The sequence below is a fragment of the Echinops telfairi genome, unplaced genomic scaffold, assembly GCF_000313985.2.
Source record: "Echinops telfairi isolate 266 unplaced genomic scaffold, ASM31398v2 ScPeMD7_3;HRSCAF=10, whole genome shotgun sequence".
Lineage (NCBI taxonomy): Eukaryota > Metazoa > Chordata > Mammalia > Afrosoricida > Tenrecidae > Echinops > Echinops telfairi.
Window position 1 is genome coordinate 30,636,229 of NW_022103899.1, and position 18,869 is coordinate 30,655,097.

General features: G+C 39.7%; 1 protein-coding gene across 1 annotated transcript in view; it reads left to right on the forward strand.

The window, feature by feature from the left end:
- Positions 1 to 18,869, forward strand: part of PARD3B (par-3 family cell polarity regulator beta) — a 1,175,277-nt gene that overhangs the window by 92,947 nt on the left and 1,063,461 nt on the right. The gene's annotated exons all lie outside the window — the stretch shown is intronic.

Sequence of the window (18,869 nt, forward strand, 5' to 3'; positions counted from 1 at the left end):
TTGGTCCTGAGGGGTTTATCTGTCCTGGATTCCCTGTGTTTCCAGCTCTGATCTGTACCAGTGTACATCTTCTGGGCTAGCTGGATTTGTAAGGTAGAATTGGGATCATGATAGTTGGGGACGAAGCATTAAAGAACTAGAGAAATGTTGTATGTTTCTTCGTTGCTACACTGCACCCTGACTGACTTGTCTCCTCCCTGTGACCCTTCTGTAAGGGGATGTCCAATTGCCTACAGATGGGCTTTGGGTCTCCACTCCACATTCCCCCTCATTCACAAAGAACTAGTCTTATAGGATTAGGACTCATCCTACCCCAGGATGTACTCAAGTTAATATACCTGATATGAATGCTTTAGCATATCTTTTTATAGGAAAAGTCATAATTTAATCCAAACCACATGGATTACCTCATTGAATCATTCATGATAAGACAAGGCTAGGCTATAATGTTATTAATATTTTATGAATATATCCTTTTATTTATAATATGTAATTATTTCCCATTAACCCATTGCCATTAAGTCTATTCAGAATATATCTGGCTCCATAGGGTTCCCAAAGCTGTAATCTTTTCGCCACATCTTGGTCCTGCAAGTTTGAATTGTGGACGCTTCAGTTAGCAGCCCAGTGCCACCAGGGCTCCTTTGTATCCTATTTCTTATAACATTATTTATTATCATACATATTATGTAGAGTAGAATCATTGTTAACATTTTCAAGTGACAATATTGTCATTAACTAATTTTCCCAAGTCCAGGCTAGTTTATGAATTTAGATCATTCAATTCTTTAATCCTAAATACTCTTCTACCCTCTATGACAGGCACTGTTGCCTATGGTAGGTTAGCAATACATGTTTGAAATCGTGCTCCGGCTCCTTTCGTGAACGATGAACTAATAGGCAGACAATCTATAGTTTAAGATTGATGTGTACATACATTCTGTTAAAGTATGCAAATAGAGCTATCTCTCTAAGTATGTTTGACATTTTTCATTACATTATATATTCTTGTTATTTACTTAAGAAATCCTTTCTCAAAGTTGGCAGGCCATACATTTTCTATTGAATTCCTAAGCACTAGCATACAAATAGACAAAACTAAAGTCACTGCTGCTGAGCCATCTGGACCCTGGGTGACTCTTGGCAGCAGATCTGTACCATAGGGTTTCCGAGGTCGAAGTCCCATGGAAACAGACCACCGCACCTTCTTCCTCCGGGAAGGCTGGTAGGTTAGGAATGCAGCCTTCACCAAGCAGTTATGCACTCAAACCATTTTGCTACCAGGACTCCTAAGAATACAAATATGTGAGGTTTACTTATTTTGCAATACTAATTTTGGGCTGTGTTCTTTGATAGTTGTTTTTAGTTATTAAAAAATCCTTTTTGTTTAGTTATTTAAAAATTCTTTTGGAATAATCATAAGTTTGTGGGAGGTTGCAAAAATAGCACAGAAAGGTTTCGTACCCTATTCACACAGTCTCTCATATTGGTTACAATTGGTTAAAATAGGATACAGTGAACCCTCGTTTATCGCGGTTAATCGCTTCTAGACCCTACCGTGATAAATGAAATTCCGCGAAGTAGGAATCCTTATTTGTAAATCAAATATTTTCGTAGTTAGAGCATAGAGGACATGAAAAAACACCCTTTAGTCACCATTACACTCGTATTACCCAATTTATTAAACGAAAAAGGGAAAATGCAGTAAAACATTTTGGACGTTACAATTATCATTTATTATTTATTATATTATGAAGTACAACGGATGGAGCGAACGGAAGACTCATTCAAGTCGAAATGGCGTGCAACCTCCACGATTTTCTTGCCGTCTTTGATCATATCCAAAAGTTTTACCTTTTCCTGGATGGTGAGCATCTTCCTCTGGCGCTTATTTTTATTGTCAGAAGGCTTAGAAGAAGCAGCTCGTTTAGGAGCCATCATAGGGCTTAGATAAAATTTCTTAAAAATCGCAAACAATTACAGTACACTGTACAAAAGCAAAAATGCATCTGATACGTAGCTCCGATACGTTGCGATGCAGACAGAAGCGTGTACAGTATGAGCCAATCAGTGGCAGTAATGACAGAGCATGCGCTGTTATGCAAAAACCGCGATAGAGTGAAGCCGCGGAAGTCGAAGCGCGAAGTGGCGAGGGTTCACTGTATATTAAAAATGACAAGGAATTTGCATTGGTGTGAAGTATGTGTATTTATCTGTGTATATTATCTGTTATTTTATCACATGTGTAGATATTTTACACCTTATCAAGATCCGATCCATGCTTTAGCTCCATAATACTGCCATTTTAAGAATGTTGCATTAAAGGAGTTTTCAAGAAAGGCCTTTTTACCTAACATAATGCCACTGAGATCTGTCTATGTTGCTGCATATATTGATGGTTTTTACTTTTAGTTGCTGAGAATGGATGGTACTACAGTTTGTCAACCATTCATTTATTAAGGGACATTTTGGTTATTTGCACATTTTTATTATCATCAATAATGCTCCTATGACCAATTATGTATGAATTTTGTGTGGACTGAAGCTTTATTTCTTTGGGTAAAATGTCCAGGAGTATGAATACAGGGCCATATCTCTATATTTTTTCTTATCTCTCTTCTGTTTTTTGAAGAAACTGCCAAAGGTTTTCTAAAGTGAGCGTACTATGTTGTACTCTCATTTCAATATATAAATGAGATCCAGTTTCTCTAAATCCTCCCCAGTATTTGATTTAGCAACTATTTATTTCATTTTAGCAGTTCTAGTAAATGTGAAATAATCTCATTGTGATATGAGCGAAGGTTCAAAAATTTATAGAAAAATTCAATTATCATTTAGTTCCATTTTCCCACAAACTTTTAAAATTCCTCTTACATTTCCGTAATGAGTAGAGAGGGTGAACTTCAGTACATGTGTTGATTTGCCTTCTCTGTATATGCCTCAGCTAAGTCTATCTTCATGGTTTTTACCCATTTTTGTTTATTTTTATAGTGATAATTTTTAAACAGTTTTATTGGCCTATTATTCACTTAGCCTACAATTCAATTAGCCCATCTTTGAATTGCTTTTTTAGTCTTGAATTGAGCGTTATCTGTATGATTTAGATGTCTATCCTTGGTTACGAAAACCGTTCACAGCAGTGTCTTCACGTTCATTGTCATTTTCTTTTGAAGATGGAGATGCATGCTTTTGCCCAGGGCACAGTTGTGAGTTCCAAAGTAAGAAACCAGAAAATTAAAGTCGTAGGTCTCTATTCCGGTTGAAGTTGTTGGGCAGTTGTGTCAGAGGAAAGGGTGCCATCCACTGAAGCCTGGCATCAGGTCTCCAGCATGGGAACGCTCAGCAGGGCTGGCGGGCAGCATGCTTTCTAGGAGTGGTGGTGCCAAGGGCCACCCACTATTGAGCCAGAGAAATGTCACCTGTTTATTTAATAGAAAATCATCACCAATTCATACCAGGGTGGAGGGCTATTGTAGGCTTACTGCACTACGTCTCTTGATCAAGATTTGGCGATGAAGAAAATTAATAAAAAGATGACACCGGTGCTGGCTGCTTTGACTTGCCTTGCCTGCCTTAGCTTTGTTCCTTCCAAGTAATTAAATCTCTGTCTAATTAAAACCATACGTTGCTATTAGCTGTATGTATATTTATCACACATGCCTCGAAATGACATTTCTCATTGAAGACTCATCTAACCTTTGTTTTTGAATAGGTTGTATTATAGATGTTACCTTTTATTAAGTATATCTATTGATTACTCATTGCATAGAGGTGCTTTGCCCCTGCGTATGCCATAACATAATGAAGATTCATCCCTTTTTTAGAAGTATGTGAGCGTTTACTGAAGTATCATTATAGCTGTGCTCTCCTACTTTCCTATCCATTTTCAGTGTCACAGAGATGATAAATTTGCTAAAATACGTTGTAATGGGCTCACTGCGATAGTTAGAATAGGCAGTTCTGCATTGCTACGGAGAGTAACATTCTAGTCATCTGTATGTGCAGGTTTGTATTTCTAACATACAGATGTGATCGTCAATTTCTGGGAAAAAGGACTTTCAAAATGTCTGGCTTCAGTGTTACAGAGCTACTTATGCTTGATAAGTGAGCAGTCAGGTGCAGGAATCTGTGAAGATGGACGACTTGGACGAGTTATGATTAACATCTGGACAGAGGATTATTTACTTATGATGCCTTCGGATCCTTGAGGGCCCCCAGCACCATATGATGGGTTTGACAATGCAGCCCTCAGCTAGATTCCCTCCTGACACCTAGAGTGTTGCAGAGAAGGTGATGTTTAAAAAACTACATATATTTGGTATTAATTTGGTCATCCTGGTCTTTCCTGTATTCTTTCTATAGTCTATTTACTGACAAACCATGGAACTTGGCTCTCACATTCAAGTGCTACTGTGGAAAATACTTTCTGCAAAAATGTTTGATACTGCCATTAGGCTATTTAAAGTATCCATGAATCTAAGGAAAGTAGACAAAATTACATGCTATTTAGATATGGGCAGAAGATAAATATGATTTACAAATGCTTTTTACATCATAGCAAAATAAACCCAGATGAAAGTTGTTAGGACTTTGATGCTTTGAAAGAAAATGAAAGATCTGCAGGAACTGTACATGTTTGCTTCTCTGTATTTTTGAATAAAAAAATAAAACCCTGTGCTTTACACAATTGATCTATGTATTGTGATGAATTGTATGAGCCCCAATAAATTGATTAAAAAAATAAAACCCAAACCTCTCAAACATTTCTTAAATTAAATTGAATTTTTAATAATGAAATAAAATTTATGTATGTCCATATGTGCTACCTCAGTTTACCCCCATAATCCCTTAGGAAGATCAACATTATATGAAAAACATTTTTTCTTTTTAATTTGAGCAAAGTTAAAGAATTTTACAGTCATACCCTTACATGCAACAGCTATATTCCGTCAATCTGTCTTATATTTTGAAGCATTTCAAAGTGAATTACAGATATTTAGCATGCAAATGATTAAGTAGAGTTCAAAATTTTCATTTAAATTTGCATAATAGTGAAACACACAAATCATAAATGTGTATTAGTTGAGATTTCACAGTGTGTAAATCTTTTAACCCAAACTACGATCCAGAGGTAGAACATTGCCATCGCCTCAGAAAGTTTCCTCCTGTCCCTGCCCAGTCTTCACATATCTTGTAGAGGTTGGTTTTACTTGCTCTAGAATTTCATGATTCAGGGAATCATCTATTTTCTCTTTCAGGCTGGATTCTTTCAGTCAGCCCTTGTCTTCCCCTCTAAGTTCTCTGTTGACATTCTTCCTTTCTTAACCCTTCTGCACTGTTTCTTCGGATCCATGCCCCTTTGGTCTGACACATAGGTTTCGTCTCAGTGTTTCTGTTCCCCTCAGGTCGTTGTCTTATATTTTTGCTAAACCTTGAGCCAGGGGGAGGAGAATTTAGTTGCAGACTTGAAGCATGTCTAAGTGTTTCAGTGTTGGGGATCCAGTAATCTCTATTTGTCCCTGCGTCATGCATGTTATAAGGTGTTTTGCCTATTTATCATTCTTTGATGTCACGTGTTGTACCGTTTTGTATATGTATCTTCATTGGCTTACCATTTTTTCATTAATGGACATTTCAGTTTCCGTCTCTTTACAACTGTGCACAGTGCTGCCATGAGTCATTATGCAGGTATTGCTGGGTCATATGGTAAGTCTAGGAGTCCTGTTAGTGTAAGGGGCTACACATTGAACAGGCAATCGCACGGTCAGCAACTAGAAGCCATCAGCCACTCAGCCGGAGAAAGATGAGGCATTCTGCTCGCATAAAGATTTACTGACTCAGAAACACAAAGGGGAAATTCTGCTTTGTCCTATAGGACTGCAATATGTCCATATTAATTTGATGGCGGTAATTAAATATGGTATTCCTAGTTCCGACTTTCTGAGAAGTCATCAAACTGTTTGTCAATGGTTGTACAATTGTATACTCCGATCAGCAGTACATGTGGTTTTCAGTCTCTTCACACTCTTACCAGCAATTTGCTGTTTTCTGTTTGTTTATTTGTTTGTTTATTTATTTATTTTAGCTTTCCTATTAATGTTGGGATGAAAAGTTTTGATTTGTAGCTTTCTAATGATTAAGAGCATTTCTCTCTGTGCTTGTTGGCCACCTGAATGTCTTCACTGGTGGAATTTTTGGTCATGAGCGCTACCCAAATTTTAATTGGATGACTTGTCTTTCTGATGTTTCCTATTTATTTTAGAGATCCGTCCCATGTCCTCTATGACCTTGCCAAAATTATTCCCAGTCTGTGTTAACTCTCTAGGTGCAATTTTTAGAGGCACCTAAGTGTTTCAGTTTTAAGAGGCCTCAGCCATCTGTTTGTCTTCTGTTCCTGTGTTTTCCATTCTGTTCGATGCTTTAATTCCATCTATGAGCACCGGAAGTTTGTCCCTGTTTCTTTCATTGATGACTTCTTTAACCATCAATACAAATTTAGATTTAGGTCTTTGGGTTCATTTTTGTTATGGTGAGAGATTAGGGTCCTGTTTCATTTGTATGCAAATGGATATCCAATGTTTCCAGCACTATTTGTTAAAGAGACTATATCTTACTCTCAATGGATTTCAGCACTTTGTCAAAGACCAGCTGTTTATTTCTAGATGGATTTACTTCTGAGAGCGCAGCTCTGGTCCACTGATATTCCTGTCTGCCATTGTCCTAGTACCAGGCTGTTTTGATTACCAGGATTGGGTAATTTGATTACCATGTTTTGCGATCTGGAAATGGGAGGCCTCCTATTTTGTTTTTCATTAGTGAAGCTTTGATTACTGGGGGTCACTTCCTACCCATATAAAGTTGTTGATTAGTCTGTTCTTTAAAGAATGATGTTGAAAGCTGGATTGGGATTGCATTATATCTGTAGATTACTGAGGGTAGTATGGCTTTTGCTCTGTCCCAAGGTTTTCGTATGTGTTTTAAAATTCTCATTTGCTGCAAAAATTTATTTATTGATTTCTAAAATTTCTTGTTACCCAGGAGTGTTTCCACTGGGTGTTCTTCAATTACCATGCATTTGATTTTTTTCTCTTTATCTTCTTATAATCAGTGTCTAACTTTATAGCATTTTAGGCTGAGAATATGCTCTGAAGTTTGGATTTGTATCCTAGTTTCATTTTATTGATAAGTAGTATTTCCTTGTATGAATATATTACAGGTATTTACTTATTTCCCTGTTCATGGTCACCTGAGATTAGACTTTGAGCCCTGGAAATGAATTTTTACTATTGTGCAGTTGCATTTCCTTTAAAGCAATCCCCTAAAATTTATGTATGATTATTCTTTGACAAACATAATATCTGAGAACTTTTAAATAACTTGAATATACATTTATGGTTTAGATTTTTATTGTCAAGAGAGAAAATTTCGATATTGATTTCGACCCTCTCAGAACCCCTGGTTCCATGGAGATTACCTTTGGAGTGGCTGACCCCAAGGTCAGCAGCTCAGAACAACCACGTGATCCGTGGGTAAAAGATAAGACTCTCTCCTCCGGAAGTGGTCACAATCTCAGAAACCCATAGGACCAGTTATTCTCCAGCTTACAGAGTCGCTATCAGTAAGTATTGCCACAGAAGCAGTGAGTTGGACCAAAGGAAGTTTTGACCTAGTTTCTCCCACCCTACCTAGGGACATCACCTAAAGAGATGCCACTCCAAAGTCTGCGTGTGGTGTTTTCTAGAGTCCTAAATATCAGTTATAATTATATATGTGCATATTACATAAGATTACATTACAATATGTTATATATAATTTATATATAAATAATGCCCTATATAATCATTACATTTTTATATATTTATATCTTCGTAAAGATAAAAGTGGTGTTTAGTATGTTCAACTGGTGCAGTGGTGGCTGTTGGTCATAAATAGTTTTAAGTAGGATTAGCAAATATTTTTAGTAAGTATTTCTCATATATTCTAAGAATGATGTGTGGATGTATAAATTTAAAGATAAAGAGAAGAACAGGAAATTAAATCTTCTTAATGGTGCAGTAATTTTTGGCTATTCTTTTCCTGCACCATTACACAAAAAAGTCTATGTAATACATTGCCATTATGTTGATTCTGACCCATAGCAATGCTGTAGGACAGAGTACAACTGCCCCATAGTTTCCAAAGCTGGAGCCTGAAATTTCCACAGCTCAAATCTTTACAGAAGCAGATTGCCACATCTTTCTCCTGTGCTAAAGCCAATAGTTTCAAACTGTCTACCCCTTTGATAGCAGCTGAGTGGTTTAACCACTGTGTCACCAAGAGCTCTTTGGAATATTATAAAGAGATAGTCAGCATCCTTAAGTCGCCAGCTAGGAACTTCCCTTAAACATATAGCAACCATAGCCAATATTTATCGACCACTTCATTTTTGAAAACCATCTCATGTTTGAGATTAGGAAAAATGGAACTGTAGAAAAACTCAGCCCACTGCCATCGAGCCTGTCTAGAGTTTCTGAGATGGTCAACCTTTTCAGGGGAAGCTACTCATCTTTGCTGTGGAGTGGCTGGTGGGTTTGAACCTCCAAGTTTGCTGTTAACCTTCTGATGCTTACCTGACAGCACCACCAGGGCTGCTTGTAGGACAAAAATGTGTCATGAAAATATGACATTATGAATAACTAAGACCTTTTTGCCAGTATGTCTTTCCCAACTACCAATATAGCCTGTCTGCCTAGAAGACAGCCTTTGAATAGTTTTCTTGAAAGTTTCAGTCCATTCTTAAATTCCTCTGGATAGAATAACGAAGCGCACTATCTTGATGTCTTGACTCAACAAATTTGCATGTGTGGAGATGGCATAAAGTTTCTGATTGTTTTAAAACAATCATTCTTTAGTAAAACAGGAAAGGATGCAGACATACTGTAGGGTTTAGCAGCTGTAGGATATTTCTCGTAAGGGGGTTACTTAGGTATTTGCTTTAATGGCACATTATGTGGAAGAGCTTGGTGGGGAGGTGATAATTGCTAAATATCCATTTAATTGGTAAATATTCATTCATAATTCTAGCACAAGTAAACATTCTTTTGCCTCAGCTTGCTTCAGAAACCTCACGAGGTAGTATATCCTCAAAAGCTCTTATAGAACAAAGTCATGATCAAACTTGTAGCTGTTTGAAGAGAAGCGAGAAGAAAAGAATAGTACAATAACTTGGAACTCACATAGAAAACTTCAAGTGGAAAGATGCTCTTTTAAACCTTTGAATAAGACTAACAATCTTAACTTTTCAAGAACTAAAATTGTTACTCCATTTTTAGATTTCATACTCCAGCAGTTATTTGTGTTATAACAATTTCCTTCATGAAGATCAACACAAGACTGAGTTGAAGAAAGTTGAGGTTAACTATATCCCAAATGTCCCCTCTTTCCAAACGGCTGCACCACTCCATCACTGACACCAATCACCTTCTCCTTGTAGTAAAACCCCTTATGTCCCAAACCAAGTCAGATTGACTAGACCAGCCCAAGCTCACAGTCATCGAATCAATCCCAGCACACAGTGCTCTGCAACTTACTGCAGCGGCTGCTCCAAACAGACAACGTAAAGGGACATGGTTCATGTGTCTGGTGGGAGCTGGCAAGCCCCAAGTTGAATTTAAAACCTTTGCCTTATCCCCAAGGCTGTGGAAGTTAGTGGAATCAGATCCAAGAACCAATGGATGCAGTATCTGAAGGATGTGCTCCATCAAGTGATCTCTTGCGGGTATGAGATCCTCTCTCCTGTTTTTCAGTAGATGGCAACCACAATGTAGCCTATTAACGCACAGGTGAATGCTATCAGTGTGTTCCCCCCACCATCTTACCTGTACCCATGCAAGACCAGGTGGTCAGAGTTACAGAGACTTCGCTGGCAGAGCCTCATGAAACAATTCAGCCCCCTGAAGGTGCATTTCACTATTTGTATGAAAGGTGTTACCTCCTTCCGTGAAGACCATAGTTAAGAAAACCCTGTGAGGCAGTCTTTCTATGTCACGTGGGCTTGGTAGGGGCCAGGTCAACTCAAGGGGGAGCAGGATGTGTGTGAAGGTTCCTGAGCAGTGCTGTTTCACACAGGTCACTGGCCCAGGGGCCTCATGGGAGAAAGGCTTTCTACCTGTGTCTTTCTACCTGATTCCAGCCAGGGTAAGCCTGGTCACCTTCACTCAGAAGTGATTTGAAACAGGCTTTGTTGGTTTTTTTTTCATGAACTATTTTATGATTTTCTTCTGTTCTTGCCTCTGGGGACACCTGCACAAATGAATTCACCTTTTAAAACCTCGTTCAGGCATCGATGCATCCCTCTGTGATTACTCACTCCATTTCTTTAGAATTATCTATCTGTCGGTCAGTGAATCAGGCTAACTACATCATATTAGTTCTGTATTTTGTAGATCTTTTTATTTTGGCTAGTTACTGGTTAATCCAGTGGTATCATCATTCACTAGTGGTAGTAGTAGCAGCAGCAGCAAAAATAATAATTATAAATAATAAATGTATAGTGTTTCTTTGGTCCAGCCATGCTATGTGAACTGTCTAGTATAATAGGATCTATAGTGTAGATCTTATTAGCATGCTTAATATAATGTGCTCTGTTGCTTGAACAATCTCAAAATTCTTAACTGCTGTTCAGCTGATGCCAACTCATAGAGGCCCTGCAGGGCAGAGTAGAACAGGCCCTGTGATTTTCTGAGACTATGGCTCTTTATGAGAGTAGAAAGATCCATTCTCACTCCCTAGGAGCGGCTGATGGTTTCTAACTCTGGTCCTTGCAGATCATTCCTTATGATGTCCAAAGAATATGAGATGAAATCTTGCCATACTTTCCTATAGGGAGCACTCTGATAGTACTTCTTTGAAGACAGATTTGTTTGTGCTTTTAGCAGTCCAGAGTACTTTGAATATTCTTTTTTTTTTTTTTTGGACAGTGGGAGATTCTTTTAAGTAGACATGATCTCAGTAGTCATTAATGACCATCTTCCCATAATAAAATATCCTGGCCTTAGTTTGCATCGTTCCTGCTACAGTCCTGGACCAGCTGCTTCCCATGGAGCCCCAGTTCATTTCCGTGGGAAATGGCTCTTTGAACGCAAGGGTTTGAGCGGTCACTGTCAGTGTTCTTGAGCTCATCATTGTATCTCGGTGTTGTCAGTGGACAGAGCTTAAGAAAATACACACGTACCTCTGAAGTTTATGCTGATAGTGCCAATCAAACAGTTTTACTTAATCCCCTCAGTTATGTTTGTACTTCTTTTATTCTAACATTGAAAAATCTTGGTTTCTGTAGAATTCATGTGGTATGTTTGGAAATGTTATCTTTTCTTACATGAAAGTTACACACGTTAAGCATGAGCTTGTGATTCACTCTGAATGAAGGAAAGCTATCTGGAAAAGGTCTTATTTATCACATCACTCCAGGGAGACCAAAGTGCCTGAGCACTGGAGCCAGTGGTACAAGGGATACTAGACTAGAAGCTGGCCCTGCCAGTATACCAATCATCACTTGATTTTCTTCTTTTTTAAAAATGGGGATAATAGTAATCTACCTCCCGAGGTTTTTATGGAAGATAATATATGTGAAAATGCTTTGTAAATTATTAATGTATCATAATAGAAATCATTCCCTCATGTTATTAAAAAATAATGAGATAGCCTTTGAACCACTGGACATTTAATTAGCTTTTTACAAGATGTGTTTACTCTTGCAAGGCACATTCTACTTTTGTTGTTTTGTTTTTGTTAAGTTGCTGGGATAGCCTTCCTAATTATGTTCTTTAATGGAGAGGGAAGCTTACATACCTATCCAGCTAAATACATACCTTTGTAGACTTCTTTTGAGTATATGAGCTTTGGCTTACATATTTGTTTGGCTTTATTATTAATATAGTAACATACTAAAACATATTAACTAAGATGTTTTCTGTTCTTTATAATGTTATAAAACAGGCTTAGAAAAGAGGTTTGGAGTAGAGGGGGCTTTTTCATCAGAGCCTCTTCTTTGTTTTTGGTGATGACCCTCATTTCCTTACTCAATATCACGAGGAAGTCTGCAGACCCCAGAGGTGTAACCGTGGGCGTATTTATAGCTAACCTTTCCCATGGTAAGCCCTATCCGCAGAGGGCTACCATGGAAAGAAACACGCAGTGCAGGTCAAGTTAGTGAGTTGTCCACACAATGTGAACTGCTTGGCCTTCCTATCCTGGCGCCTTCTTTTGACTCCTAGGCTTTTCATTTCTTTCTTTTTTTTAACTTACATTTGTTTAATTCTATAAAACTCCAATCCTGTCAAGTTAATTTTTTGAAAAGATCACCAAGTCTTTTGTCTGACTGGAGAGGCATGTTAAGCCCGACCTAACTTACAGACTTTTGCTGTCACAATTCTCTTTAATTTATTCTCTTTAAGTTTGAGAAGAACAAAACCTTTTTTGATCTTGGTGCCATGTTTACCCTTTTAAGGTCTGATCGAAAAGTGGTCAGTAGTCCTCTCCACCTCCACGCTGTGTCCTTGGCCTTGCCTTCGGGAATTCTCCTGCTGCTCCGTCTTTCCTTTCCTCTGGTGCTCTTCTCAAACCAGAGGAAACCCAAAAAGCCCAGTCCAACTAATCCCGAATCCAACTCCAAGCCTAATTCCAAACCCGGCTCCAAGTGCAATTCCAAACCAAACGTCAAGTCTAAACCAAAACCGGGCTTGATGACATCAAATAGATCCTGAATTTCATGGTCATCCCATGTGTTGCCGTAGGGAGTTGAGCTGCCAAGAGTTTCTTGGCTGAGTTCTCTAGGGAACAGATCAGTAGGGCTCTCTCTTCCCGTGCTGCGGAGTGAGTCAGCCTCCAAGCTGTCTGTTGGCGGTTGAGAACAATCCATTTCTGTCACCAGGACTGCTTGTGTTCTCTCGCCACCATCGAGCCAGTGCTGACTCAGAGCGACCCGCCCGTGGGTTTCTGAGACTGTAACTGCTGATGGGAGCAGAAAGACCCAGTCTTTTAAGACCCCCAAAGTAGCCTTTAAAAAAAAAATTACTACCATGAAGAGATGGAAATCTGAGGGTTGATTTCTTGCAGGTAGGCATTTTTCCCCCCTACTAACTTTCCTTCCCATGTGTCAACTTTGCACAACTCACACAGTCTTGGTTGCACAGCTGCGGGCTACTCTTTACAGCAGTGTGAGCCACCTTTGCCGTTGGCAGCAGCCTCCTGCGCCTGCAGCTTTCAAAAGCCCTTTAGAGAAGTCTCTTTATAGATAGTCACAGTGCTTATTTGCACTGAGCAACAATTGTGTTGGTGTAAGGAGCGGAAAGGTTGTTATTTAAAAATATTTCCAATATTGAATAAAAGAACTACCACATTCAACACTCCAGGAAATACAATTTTCAGCCCTATAACATTATCCTGCCCAGTGCTAGGGGAGCCCTGATGCTGTAGTGCTCGGTGGCTAACTGAAAAGTTGCCGATTGGATCGCAGCTGCTCCTTGGAAAATATGCAGCAGTCTGCTTCTGGAAGATGCGAGTCTTGCAAACCCTGTGGGGCAGTTCGGTCTGTTCTACACTGTTGTTCTGAGTCAAAATCAGCACCACGGCAGTAGATTCCTTTTCTGATTTACTCATTGTTATTGAGCATTTCCCCATCAGTTTCTGTACAGTATGGTTCTATAATACATTTTTATTTTCAGATGTCTGTGCATTCTTACTGCCCAGTCAATTCAGGATAACAGAATAATTTTTTATGCCCTTCTGTAGGATTTATAATTAACACTGAAAACAAATTTTAACTGTTTATTATCCATTCTCATGGTAAAATGTAATAATAATTTACAGAAATATTCATCAAAGTTTTAGTCTCCAATTATTGCACTCCTAGTGGTACTGTGGGTTAGGCTGTTGATCACAGGATCAGCAGTTCAAACCCATTAGCTGGTCCACTGGAGAAAGATGGAGCTGTCTGCTTCCATAGAGATTTATGGTCTTGAAAAGCTATAGAAGGTTCCTCTGTATCACAATTGACTTGATAGTGGGCTTGGTCTTTGCTTTGCTTATCCCATTTATAATAGTTCATTGTATATTCTTCCGTAGTTAATAGAACTCTCTATTCAAAGACTGCATGCTGCCTGAGACACACACATCTATGTTTAACTATGCCTTCTCTATCAGTTGTTGAGTAATGTTTCATATTTTTTACCATTGCAAACATTATAGTGAATTCTTTTGCACTTTGTCATCTTGAATAGATGGAAATCTCAGGCTTGATTTCTTGTACTTAAATTTTTTTTTTCTCCTACTAACTTATTTCTTTAGATTATAATTCAAGAACTAAAATAGCCAGGCTAACTTGGCAGATTTATTATTTTGATTTATGCTTCTGGCTAGCTTTTTAGGAGAGTTGATGTCTTTAGAAAATTAGTGTCTCTTTTCTATTTTGTATGATTTGGATTTGCCTGCTTGAATATTATTCTTTTATTTCCTGGAAGCTTAATAGTTCCTTTAAACTTCAAAATGACTAAAGTCTCCCCTGGAAAGGGGAGTGTATGTTTTCTTGTAGTGAGATATATATAGAGAGATATGCAGAAGAGATTTGGATAATGGGAGGTCCTGTCATGAGGCAGGTGGATATGAAAGGGAACCACAGTAAAATTGAAGTTGATCATTGAGGTAGTTATTGTGTCAACCTGGCCGATAAACACATGTGGGGTTAATTGAAGGACAGAGGGATGAATGGCTCCGTGAGCCTCGCCTTTCTAGTTCTTGGGTCTCTTGCTTTGTGATGGTCGAACCAGGGTGCAGCTGCCTTAGCCAGTTCCCTGCTTCAGCTGGCAAGGCTCACTTCCTGCAAGACATCCCTGAGGAGAAGCCACATGGACCTACCCCAATGCAGCCCTGGGTGCTGGAGCAGCCGTGTGGAGACCTCTGCCAGCGCTGAGATGCTTACACATTTACCAACTTGGCATTCCTCCTGTAGTCGGCATCATAGTGTCTGTTTTGTGAGATGGAGGAGGATTTTGTGGATTGGTGGTGGACATATCGCTAAATGTTGGACTTATGGACTTGAACAGCACTGGATTGGGATGTTTTCTTGATGTGCACTTAACCTTTATATAAAACTCTCTCTCATACATGAGTTTCTGTGGATTTGTTTTTCTAAAGTACCCAGACTAACACAATCATCATTTTTTCCCCTGGCATCATCCCTGATAAAAAAAAAATCTTTAGATATAAAAGTGCCATGACCTATGCTAAGGAATAAACCCATAACTAGAATTTAAAAATGGTAGTTAGATTCCACCAATCAAATGGTGCATTTACTTACAGGAAAAAATTGTTTTAAGCAACAGGAGTTGGTCTTCAGGTTTATAAAGACTAGGCTGTGAATCTCATACTTTATTGAAGCTGTAATCATATTTCATAGTTAGGAATCTACTGTGTTTCAGTCACTTACCGAAGTAGAGGTTTAATATTCCCAGCACGTCATTAAAGGATTTACACTGCCTAGCAACCCCGTAAGCTTATAAAAATGACTATGTAGAAATCATGTCCCATATTATATAAGAGTCATTAAGCCCTCCAGTGTTTGTCCAAATAGATGCAGTCCAGTGCAGATAAAGAATCAGAGAGCTGTGATCTAGCACTGCAATATAGTCAGTTGATTTTTTTATCTTGTGCATTACTCGCCCACTATATATTAGCACTGGCTCTAAATAAGGGCACTTCTATGATGCCAACTAGACTTAGGAAGTGGTTTTACTTTGAGCCTTCCAAGGCTCTATTAAGGACATTTTGCAGAGTGCTAATGAGGATAGAGGTGCACTAGTGGCACCGTGGTTAAGGCCTTGCTGCCAACAGAAAAGGTCAGTGATTTGAACCCAGCTGCTAGGTGGAGAAAATGCCTGGTGATCTGCTTCCCTGAAGATTACAAAGTAGAAGGCTCTAGGAGGCAGTTCCACTCTGCCCTATCCTGAGTGAGAGCCAACTGAAGGACACACAGCAATCATGAAAACAGACATTTCCTTATTCCAGTAGCTTGCTATCAATCGCTATGCTATTTCTTTGCTCTCCAATTGATTAGGTACCTGTATTATTAACTGTATCAATAATTTCTCATATTAGTACATTTTTTAATGCTATCACATGGGAGTCAGTCTATATGAGTTGGCTGGAATGCTAGTACAAAGTCTATAACAAGGCTGTTTTGCAAAATTACATACTCCTTTGAGAACTAAAGTATCATTCTTTCTTTGTGGCACCATTCTGCTTTTTGTTTATACGACCTTCTGGTTCTTCCCTGGCCAGGCATCCAACCCTGACTTGGTTGCTCATTAGCCATGTTACCTATGGCAAGTGCCTCTTAATTCTTCTGAGACCGGCTGTATCTTCAGTAAATTGAATGCATAATCCTGACCTTCTGTCATTGAAAAATGGGTGCCAGCAGCAGCACAGAACTCCAGCTAATGTGAGCAGGAAACCGTCGGGAATTGAGCCTTGGGAGTTAGAGATTGGGACATCTGAACAGCAAACGTCTCAACTGTTTGAGTAGAGATTGCAGGACAACATGCCTCAAATAATATTAAATTGCAAGTGGGATTCATATAGGCCTCTGTGGTGGAAGGTAGGGAAGCACATAAAATATATTCTAAATGTTTTCTAGACCAAGTTTTCTGGAATAAACTTTCTATGAGTATGATTTTAATCATGGTGAGAATAGCAACTAATGATATAATCAATAACTTGAATTCTGTACTTAATCTATGCCAGGCACTATGCTAAATACTGTCATATTTATGATCCAAGTTAATTCAACCACCTTTTTTTTAAAGGTAGTGTATTAGTCTAGATACTTTAGAGAAACAAATCCACAGCAACTCATGTATAAGAGAGTTATGTAAAGAAAGTGTGCATCACGAAAACATCCCAACCCAATGCTGCCCAAGCCCACAAGTCCAATAACCCATTAACCCAACACCAGTCCACAAAGTCCTCCACCTCACAAAACAGAGGCAATGATGCCGACTGCAGGAGGAAAGCTGAGTCAGTGAACGGACAAGCATCTCAGCACTAGCAGGGGTCTCCACACGGCTGCTCCAGCACCCAGGGCTGCATCAGAATAGGTCCATGTGGCTTCTCCTTGGGGATGTCTTGTAGGAAGTCAATCTTGCAAGCTGAAGCAGGAAACTGCTAAGGCAGCTGCACCCTGGTGCGACCATCACAAAGCAAGAGACCCGAGAGCTAGAAAGGCGAGGCTCACCACCCATTTATCCCTCTGCTTTTCAATTAGCCCCACATGTGATTATCGGCCAGGTTGGCACAACTAACTAACTCAGGTAGGTACTATTATCATCCTTAACAGATGAGAACACCAATACCAGAAGGTGTAAATGAAGTATTGCCCCAGTGGCAGCAAAGAGGATGAAAAGCCAGCTGTCTGAATCCAGGGCCTACAATGTAGCAGCTATCCTCACACTGCATTGTGCATCTTCTCTTTGCCTTTCCAAAGCCTTTCCCCGGAAGTGTAGGAACCCCTCTGTAATGCACCAACAGCTTCTCTGGTCCCCTGGTTTCCAAGTGTGGGCAGGGGCTGTTCTGGCCTGGAACAGAGGACAGGGAGAGACAAGGTGAGTATGCTGGTTGCTGCAGGATTGGTTGCGTATCTCTCTATCCAGTGCCACTTCTCTCTCAGGCAGTCCCGAGCCGGCTGCCAGTGATGCTGCCTTTCCCCGCCCTATCGGTTCTGGGGGATGGCACACGCCTGACATGCTCTGCTGTGCCGTCTTACTTTCTGTGCACTGGGCCACAGGTTTGCAAACAGATCCTGTGCTAGAATCGCTTCCGTGGAGTGTGCCATCTTGCCTTGCCAGGACACCGACTGTGAGAAAATGAGCCACACGGAGATGAGTATTTGAATCTCAGACTCAATCTTGTCATCAAGCCTCGTGTAGGTGTGCCAGACTGGAACTGGCCTCCCTGGGGTTTTAGTCCCCGATTTTCCAGGAGTGGATTTCCAGGCCTTTTTCCCAAGATGCTTCTGGGTCCCTTGAAACCTTCAGCCTTTCAGTTAATAGCTGAGACTGTTAACCATTTGCACAAGGAAGGGGACTTCCTGGTAGTTACAGACCATGGGGATGCTAATTGTAGTAAGGTAATTAAAGAAACAGAGGTCATGGGCCCAAGGAGGCTGGTTCTTTTGTTTTGTTCTGTTGTACTTAGGGAGGCCATGAGTTGCAAGAGACTCACCAGGTTCTAGCAACAACAGCAGCAATAAGAACCTGAACCACAAGCAAGGCAGCACTGGCTCTGTGCCCCCCAGGTTCAGAGTGGAGAGAACGCGCTATGACTTAGGGTAGAAGGATGAGTAAACACGTGAGTGGAACTTGGAAGGACTGGCACAATTCTGCCCCAAATAGAAGCATTCTCTGAGGACAGTGAACTGACAATGTATGTGGAGATGGGATATTTGCATACCATAGGGAAAGGCACATCTTTTAAAAATTTGCTTTTGGAAAAGATAATATGGAGAGTCTTAATTCGGGTTATCTTTATGGTTGTTCATGCTGATTGTGAAGAAAATTAGCTTGAGCCAAGTAAGAATGCTCAAACTGGCCCTTCTTTGGAGAGAAAACCGCTTCTCTGAGGATCTATTTACCCTGTGTGTGAGGCCAGTGGCTGTGTTTGGACACACCATGGTTGTAATTCATACCCTCGGTTTAACAACACTTTCATATATAATTATCATTACTTTGTAATTACAGCACTAAAAAACCCATTCTTTGGGAACTATTCCAGTATTTAGAATACTGAAAGTAAGTGTGCTCCGTCGCACTTGTCACAATGAGTTTCCCTCTGCCTAGGTT